At 34.5% G+C, this 8,522-nt stretch overlaps 1 non-coding gene across 1 annotated transcript; it reads right to left on the minus strand.

Annotated features, from left to right (window-relative positions):
* Positions 1–7,527: 7,527 nt before the first annotated feature.
* LOC136317964 (U6 spliceosomal RNA) lies at positions 7,528–7,635 on the minus strand. Its single transcript, XR_010727952.1, has one exon. It is a non-coding gene; the product is annotated as a U6 spliceosomal RNA (small nuclear RNA).
* Between the last annotated feature and the right edge of the window lie 887 nt (positions 7,636–8,522).

The raw sequence follows: 8,522 nt of genomic DNA on the forward strand, positions 1-8,522 counted from the left end.
CCATACTTTCTTCCATAATGGTTGTACTACTTTACAGTCCCACCAACAGTGAATGAGGGTTCCTTTTTCTCCACAGCCTCTCCAACATTTGCTATTGCCTGTCTTGTTGATAATAGCTAATCTAACAGGTGTGAGGTGGTATCACATTGTAGTTTTGATTTGCATTTCTCTAATAACTAATGAAGATGAGCATCTCTTCATATATCTGTTGGCCATCTGTATTTCTTCCCAGGAGAAGTGTCTGTTCATGTCCTCTTTCCATTATTTTATTGGATTGGTTTGTTTGTTGTTGAGTTTTAAAAGTTCTTTGTAAATTTTTGATATTCGGCCCTTATCTGAGCTGTTGCTTGAAAATATCATTTCCCATTTATTTGGCTGTCTATTTTGTTGTCAGTTTCTCTTGCTGAGCAAAAACTTCTTAGTCTGATGTAGTCCCATTCATTTATCTTTGCCTTCACTTCTCTTGCCTTTGGAGTCAAATTCATAAAATGGTCTTTAAAACTGAGGTCAATGAGTTTAGTACCTATGTCTTCTTCTATGTACTTTATTGTTTCAGGTCTTATATTTAGGTCTTTGATCCATTTTGAATTAATTTTCGTACAAGGGGACAAGCTGTAGTCGAGTCCATTCTTTTGCATGTGGCTTTCCAGTTTTCCCAGCATCATTTGTTGAAGAGGCTTTCCTTTCTCCATTGTGTGTTGTTGGCCCTTTTATCAAAAATTATTTGACCATATATATGTGGTTGTATTTCTGGACTTTCTATTCTGTTCCATTGGTCTGAGTGTCTACTTTTCTGCCAATACCATGCTGTTTTGATTGTCGTGGCCGTATAATAGAGTTTGAAATCAGGTATTGTAATGCCCCAGCTTTATTTTTTTTCCTTAGGATTGCTTTGGCTAATTGGGGGTTTTTTTAGTTCCATATAAATCTGATGATTTTTTGTTCCATTTTTTTAAAGAATGTCATAGGAATTTTGATGGGAATTGCATTAAATTTATATATTGCTTTGGGTAATATGGCATTTTGATTATACTTATTCTTCCTACCCACGAACAAGGAATATTTTTCCATCTCATTGTATCTTTTTCGATTTTCCTTAACATTGCTTTGTAGTTTTCGTTATATAGGTCCTTTACATTCTTTGTTATGTTTATTCCTAGGTATTTTATTTTTTTTTGTTCCAATCGTGAAGGGGATTACTTTCTTTGAGTTCGTTTTCTAAAATTTCATTGTTGGCATAGAGAAAGGCTATGGATTTTTGTATGTTAATTTTGTATCCTGTGACCTTACTGTATTGGTTTATTGTTTCTAGTAATCTTTTTGTGGAGTCTTTCGGGTTTTCGATGTATAGGATCATATCATCAGCAAAAAGTGATACCTTTACTTCTTCTTTTCTGACATGGATGCCTTTTATTTCTTTCTCTTGTCTGATTGCTTTGGCCAGAACTTCTAGCACCATGTTAAATAAGAGTGGAGAGAGTAGACAATCCTAACTTGTTCCTGATTTAAGGTGGAAAGTCCTCAGTTTTATGCCATTTAATATGATGTTGGCTGATGGTTTACCATATATGGCCTTTATCATGTTGAGATATTTTCCTTCTATACCCATTTTGTTGAGTGTCTTAAACATAAAGTTGTGTTGTATTTTATTGAATGCCTTTTCTGCATCTATTGATAAGATCATGTGGTTTTTGTTCTTTGTTTTGTTAATGTGGTGTATTATGTTAACTGTTTTACATATGTTGAACGATCCTTGAGATTCTGGGATGAATCCCACTTGATCATGATGTATTATTTTTTTAATATGTGGTTGTATTTGATTTGCCAGTATTTTGTTTAGTATTTTAGCATCTGTATTCATTAGAGATATTGGTCTGTAATTTAATTTTTTTGTGCCATCCTTGCCAGGTTTCGGTATGAGGGTTATGTTGGCCTCATAAAATGTGTATGGAAGTATTGCTCCTTCTTCAATTTTTTGGAAGACCTTCTGTAGAATAGGGACGAAGTCTTCTTTAAATGTTTGATAGAATTCACTAGTATAGCCGTCTGGGCCTGAACTTTTATTTTTGGGGAGGTTTTTAATGTTTTTTTCTATTTCTTCTCTATTAAGGTCTGTTTAGGCTTTCTGCTTCTTCATGACTCAGTCTAGGAAGGTTCTATCGTTCTAGGAATTTATCCATTTCTTCTAGGTTGTTGAATTTAGTGGCATAAAGTTTTCCATAGTAATCTACAATAATTCTTTGTATATCTATGATGTCTGTGGTGATCTCTCCTCTTTCATTTTGGATTTTGTTTATTTGAGTTCTTTCTCTTTTTTCCTTGGTAAGTCTTGCCAGGGGTTTGTCAATTTTGTTGATCTTTTCAAAGAACCAGCTCCTTGTTCTATTAATTTTTTCTATAGTTTTACTGTTCTCTATTTCATTCATTTCTGCTCTGATTTTTATTATCGCCTTTCTTCGGCTGGTTTTGGGTTGTTTTTGTTCTTCTTTTTCCAGTTCCTTAAGGTGTGAAGTTAAGTGGTTCACTTGGGCTCTCTCTTGTTTGTTCATATAGGCCTGAAGTGATATGAATTTCCCTCTTATCACTGCTTTTGCTGCATCCCAGAGATTCTGATATGTCGTATTGTCATTTTCATTTGTCTGTATATATCTTTTGATCTCTGCGCTTATTTCTTCTTTGATCCATTCATTTTTAAAAAGTATGTTGTTTAGTTTCCACATTTTTCTGGTTTTTTTCTACTCTTTTTTTGCAGTTGAATTCTAGTTTCAAAACTTTATGATCAGAAAATATGCTTGGTACAATTTCAATTTTTCTGAATTTGCTGATATTATTTTTATGGCCCAACATATGGTCAATTCTTGAGAATGTTCCATGTACACTAGAGAAAAATGTATACTCTGTCGCTTTGGGATGAAGTGTCCTGTAGATGTCTATCATATCCAGTTTCTCTAGTGTTTCATTTAAGGCCACTATATCTTTATTGATTTTCTGTTTGGATGACCAATCTAGAGCCATCAGCGGTGTATTGAGGTCTCCAAATATGATTGTATTTTTGTCAGTTTTTGTTTCTAGGTCAATAAGTAGCTGTCTTATATATTTTGGTGCTTCTTGGTTTGGTGCATATATATTAAGGATTGTTATGACTCTTGATTCAACATCCCCTTAATCATTATGAAATGACCACTTTTGTCTCTGAGTACTTTTGCTATCTTGTAGTCAGCATTATTAGATATGAGTATTGCTACACCTGCTTTTTTTTTTGGATGTTATTTGCTTGAAGTATTGTTTTCCAGCCTTTCACTTTTTTTTTTCTTGTTGCTTGTTTTTATTCTTGTTGCTTAGATGTTGTGTTTCTTATAGGCAGCATACAGTTGGATTTTATTTTTTAATCCATTCTGCTACTGTGTCTTTTTCTTGGGAGTTTAATCAATTTATGTTTAGTGTAATTATTGACACTTGTGGATTCCCTATTGACATTTTATAAATTGCTTTCTGTTAGTTTTGTGTCTTGTTTGATCCTTCTCTTTTGTTTTTCTATCATTTGTTTTTGTTTGTTTGTATTCCATACTTCTTTCCTTTTTTGCTACCTTTTTTTTTTTTAATAAATTTTTATTAATGGTAATGGGATGACATTAATAAATCAGGGAACATATATTCAAAGAAAACATGTCTAGGTTATTTTGTCATCAAATTATGTTGCAAACCCCTCGCCCAAAGTCAGATTGTCCTCTGTCACCCTCCATCTAGTTCTCTGTGCCCCTCCCCCTCCCCCTAACTCTCTCCCTCCCTCCCTCCCATGTCAACCCTCACCCCCACCCTTGGTAACCACCACACTCTTGTCCATGTCTCTTAGTCTCATTTTTATGTTCCACCAATGTATGGAATCATGTAGTTCTTGTTTTTTTTCTGATTTACTTATTTCACTCCTTATAATGTTATCAAGATCCCACCATTTTGCTGTAAATGAAAAGATGTCATCATTTCTTATGGCTGAGTAGTATTCCATAGTGTATATGTGCCACATCTTCTTTATCCAGTCTTCTATTGAAGGGCTTTTGGGTTGTTTCCATGTCTTGGCCACTGTGAACAGTGCTGCAATGAACATGGGGCTACATGTGTCTTCACGTATCAATGTTTCTGAGGTTTTGGGGTATATACCCAGTAGAGGGATTGCTGGGTCATAAGGTAGTTCTATTTGCAGTTTTTTGAGGAACCACCATACTTTCCTCCATAATGGTTGTACTACTTTACAGTCCCACCAACAGTGAATGAGGGTTCCTTTTTCTCCACAGCCTCTCCAACATTTGCTATTACCCGTCTTGTTGATAATAGCTAATCTAACAGGAGTGAGGTGGTATCTCATTGTAGTTTTGATTTGCATTTCTCTAATAACTAATGAAGCTGAGCATCTTTTCATATATCTGTTGGCCATTTGTATCTCTTCCTGGGAGAAGTGTCTGTTCATGTCCTCTTCCCATTTTTTTATTGGATTGCTTGTTTGTTTGTTGTTGAGTTTTATGAGTTCTTTGTAAATTTTGGATATTAGGCCCTTATCTGAGCTGTCGTTTGAAAATATCAGTTCCCATATAGTTGGCTGTCTGTTTATTTTGATATCAGTTTCTCTTGCTGAGCAAAAACTTTTAATTCTGATGTAGTCCCATTCATTTATCTTTGCCTTCACTTCTCTTGCCATTGGAGTCAAATTCATAAAATGTTCTTTAAAACCCAGGTCCATGATTTTAGTACCTATGTCTTCTTCTATGTACTTTATTGTTTCAGGTCTTATATTTAGGTCTTTGATCCATTTTGAATTAATTTTAGTACACGGGGACAGGCTGTAGTCGAGTTTCATTCTTTTGCATGTGGCTTTCCAGTTTTCCCAACACCATTTGTTGAAGAGGCTTTCTTTTCTCCATTGTGTGTTGTTGGCCCCTTTATCAAAGATTATTTGACCATATATATGTGGTTTTATTTCTGGGCTTTCTATTCTGTTCCATTGGTCTGAGTGTCTATTTTTTGGCCAATACCATGCTGTTTTGATTATCGTGGCCCTATAATATAGTTTAAAGTCAGGTATTGTAATGCCCCCAGCTTCATTCTTTTTCCTTAGGATTGTTTTGGCTATTCGGGGTTTTTTATAGTTCCATATAAATCTGATGATTTTTGGTTCCATTTCTTTAAAAAATCTCATAGGGATTTTGATGGGAATTGCATTAAATTTGTATATTGCTTTGGGTAATATGGCCATTTTGATTATATTTATTCTTCCTATCCAAGAACAAGGAATATTTTTCCATCTCATTGTATCTTTTTCGATTTCCCTTAACAATGCTTTGTAATTTTCATTATATAGGTTCTTTACGTTCTTTATTATGTTTATTCCTAGGTATTTTATTTTTTTTGTTGCAATTGTGAAGGGGATTATTTTTTTGAGTTCGTTTTCTAATATTTCATTGTTGGCATATAGAAAGGCTATGGACTTTTGTATGTTAATTTTGTATCCTGCGACCTTACTGTATTGGTTTATTGTTTCTAATAATCTTTTTGTGGAGTCCTTCGGGTTTTCGATGTATAGGATCATATCATCAGCAAAAAGTGATAGCTTTACTTCTTCTTTTCTGATATGGATGCCTTTTATTTCTTTGTCTTGTCTGATTGCTCTGGCCAGAACTTCTAGCACCACGTTGAATAAGAGTGGAGAGAGTGGACAACCCTGTCTTGTTCCTGATTTAAGGTAGAAAGTCCTCAGTTTTATGCCGTTTAATAGGATGTTGGCTGATGGTTTATCATATATGGCCTTTATCATGTTGAGATATTTTCCTTCTATACCCATTTTGTTGAGAGTCTTAAACATAAAATTGTGTTGTATTTTATCAAAAGCCTTTTCTGCATCTATTGATAAGATCATGTGGTTTTTGTTCTTTGTTTTGTTGATATGGTGTATTACGTTAACCGTTTTGCGTATGTTGAACCATCCTTGAGATTCTGGGATGAATCCCACTTGATCATGATGTATTATTTTTTTAATATGTTGTTGTATTCGGTTTGCCAGTATTTTGTTTAGTATTTTAGCATCTGTATTCATTAGCGATATTGGTCTGTAGTTTTCTTTCTTTGTGCCATCCTTGCCAGGTTTTGGTATGAGGGTTATGTTGGCCTCACAAAATGTGTTTGGAAGTATTGCTTCTTCTTCAATTTTTTGGAAGACTTTGAGTAGAATAGGAACCAAGTCTTCTTTGAATATTTGATAGAATTCACTAGTATAACCGTCTGGGCCTGGACTTTTATTTTTGGGGAGATTTTTAATAGTTTTTTCTATTTCCTCCCTGCTGATTGGTCTGCTTAGGCTTTCTGCTTCTTCATGACTCAGTCTAGGAAGGTTGTATTGTTCTAGGAATTTATCCATTTCTTCTAGATTGTTGTATTTGGTGGCATATAATTTTTCATAGTATTCTACAATAATTCTTTGTATATCTATGATGTCTGTGGTGATCTCTCCTCTTTCATTTTGGATTTTATTTATTTGAGTCCTGTGTCTTTTTTCCTTGGTGAGTCTTGCCAAGGGTTTCTCAATTTTGTTGATCTTTTCAAAGAACCAGCTCCTTGTTTTATTGATTTTTTCTATAGTTTTTCTGTTCTCTATTTCATTTATTTCTGCTCTGATTTTTATTATCTCCTTTCTTCGGCTGGTTTTGGGTTGTCTTTGTTCTTCTTTTTCTAGTTCCTTAAGGTGTGAAGTTAAGTGGTTTACTTCGGCTCTCTCTTGTTTGTTTATATAGGCCTGAAGTGATATGAACTTTCCTCTTATTACTGCTTTTGCTGCATCCCAGAGATTCTGATATGTCGTATTTTCATTTTCATTTGTCTGTATATATCTTTTGATTTCTGCGCTTATTTCTTCTTTGACCCATTCATTTTTTAGAAGTGTGTTGTTTAGTTTCCACATTTTTGTGGGTTTTTCCCCCTCTTTTTTGCAGTTGAATTCTAGTTTCAAGGCTTTATGATCAGAAAATATGCTTGGTACAATTTCAATTTTTCTAAATTTGCTGATATTGTCTTTGTGGCCCAACATATGGTCAATTCTTGAGAATGTTCCATGTACACTAGAGAAAAATGTATACTCTGTCGCTTTGGGATGAAGTGTCCTGTAGATGTCTATCATATCCAGGTGTTCTAGTATTTCGTTTAAGGCCACTATATCTTTATTGATTCTCTGTTTGGATGACCGATCTAGAGCCGTCAGCGGTGTATTGAGGTCTCCCAGTATGATTGTATTTTTGTTAGTTTTTGTTTTAAGGTCAATAAGTAGCTGTCTTATATATTTTGGTGCTCCTTGGTTTGGTGCATATATATTAAGGATTGTTATGTCTTCTTGATTCAACTTCCCCTTAATCATTATGAAATGACCATTTTTGTCTCTGAGTACTTTTTCTGTCTTGTAGTCAGCATTATTAGATATGAGTATTGCTACACCTGCTTTTTTTTTGGGTGTTGTTTGCTTGGAGTATTGTTTTCCAGCCTTTCACTTTGAATTTGTTTTTATCCTTGTTGCTTAGATGTGTTTCTTGCGCAGGGGCCATGCTAATCTTCTCTGTATTGTTCCAATTTTAGTATATGTGCTGCCGAAGCGAGCACTAGATGTGTTTCTTGTAGGCAGCATATAGTTGGATTTTCTTTTTTAATCCATTCTGCTACTCTGTGTCTTTTTATTGGTAAGTTTAATCCATTTACATTTAGTGTAATTATTGACACTTGTGGGTTCCCTACTCCCATTTTATAAATTGCTTTCTGTTAGTTTTGTATCTAGTTTGATTCTTCTTTTTTGCTTTTCTATCATTTGTTTTTGTTTGTTTGTTTTCCATACTTCTTTCCTCTGTTGCTACCTTTTTTAAATCAAGTGTTTTTGTGGTGGTTTTTTTAAGGGTGGTTACCATTAAGTAATGAAAAGGGTACCTACCATATTCATTGTAGTACCCTATCTTATAAGTATTTCTGCACTTCATCATCCTTTGCTACTGTTAATCTCCATCCTCTTCCCCCTTTTTTTTCCTTTGTTGTCACAGCTTAAGTTTGGTTTTATTGTGTTCTTGGTGGAGCTGTTACTTGTGGTGTTGTTTTCTTTTGTTCTTTGAATCTGGTTGGAAAACCCCCTTTAGTATTTCCTGGAGTGGGGGCTTTCTGTTGATAAATTCTCTCATCTTTTCTGTATTTGTGAATGTTTTTATATCTCCTTCATACTTGAAGGATAGCTTTGATGGGTATAGTATTCTTGGCTGAAAGTTCCTCTCTTTCAGGGCTTTAAATATTGGGGTCCACTCTCTTCTAGCTTGTAGAGTTTCTGCTGAGAAATCTGATGATAATCTAATAGGCCTTCCTTTATATGTTGTACTCTTCTTTTCCCTGGCTGCCTTGAGAATTTTTTCTTTGTCATCGGTTTGTGTCATCTTTATTATGATGTGCCTTGGAGTGGGTTTGTTGGGGTTAAGAAAACTCGGTGTTCTGTTTGCTTCTTGAATTTGAGG

The sequence above is a fragment of the Saccopteryx bilineata genome, chromosome X (assembly GCF_036850765.1).
Source record: "Saccopteryx bilineata isolate mSacBil1 chromosome X, mSacBil1_pri_phased_curated, whole genome shotgun sequence".
NCBI classification, from domain to species: domain Eukaryota; kingdom Metazoa; phylum Chordata; class Mammalia; order Chiroptera; family Emballonuridae; genus Saccopteryx; species Saccopteryx bilineata.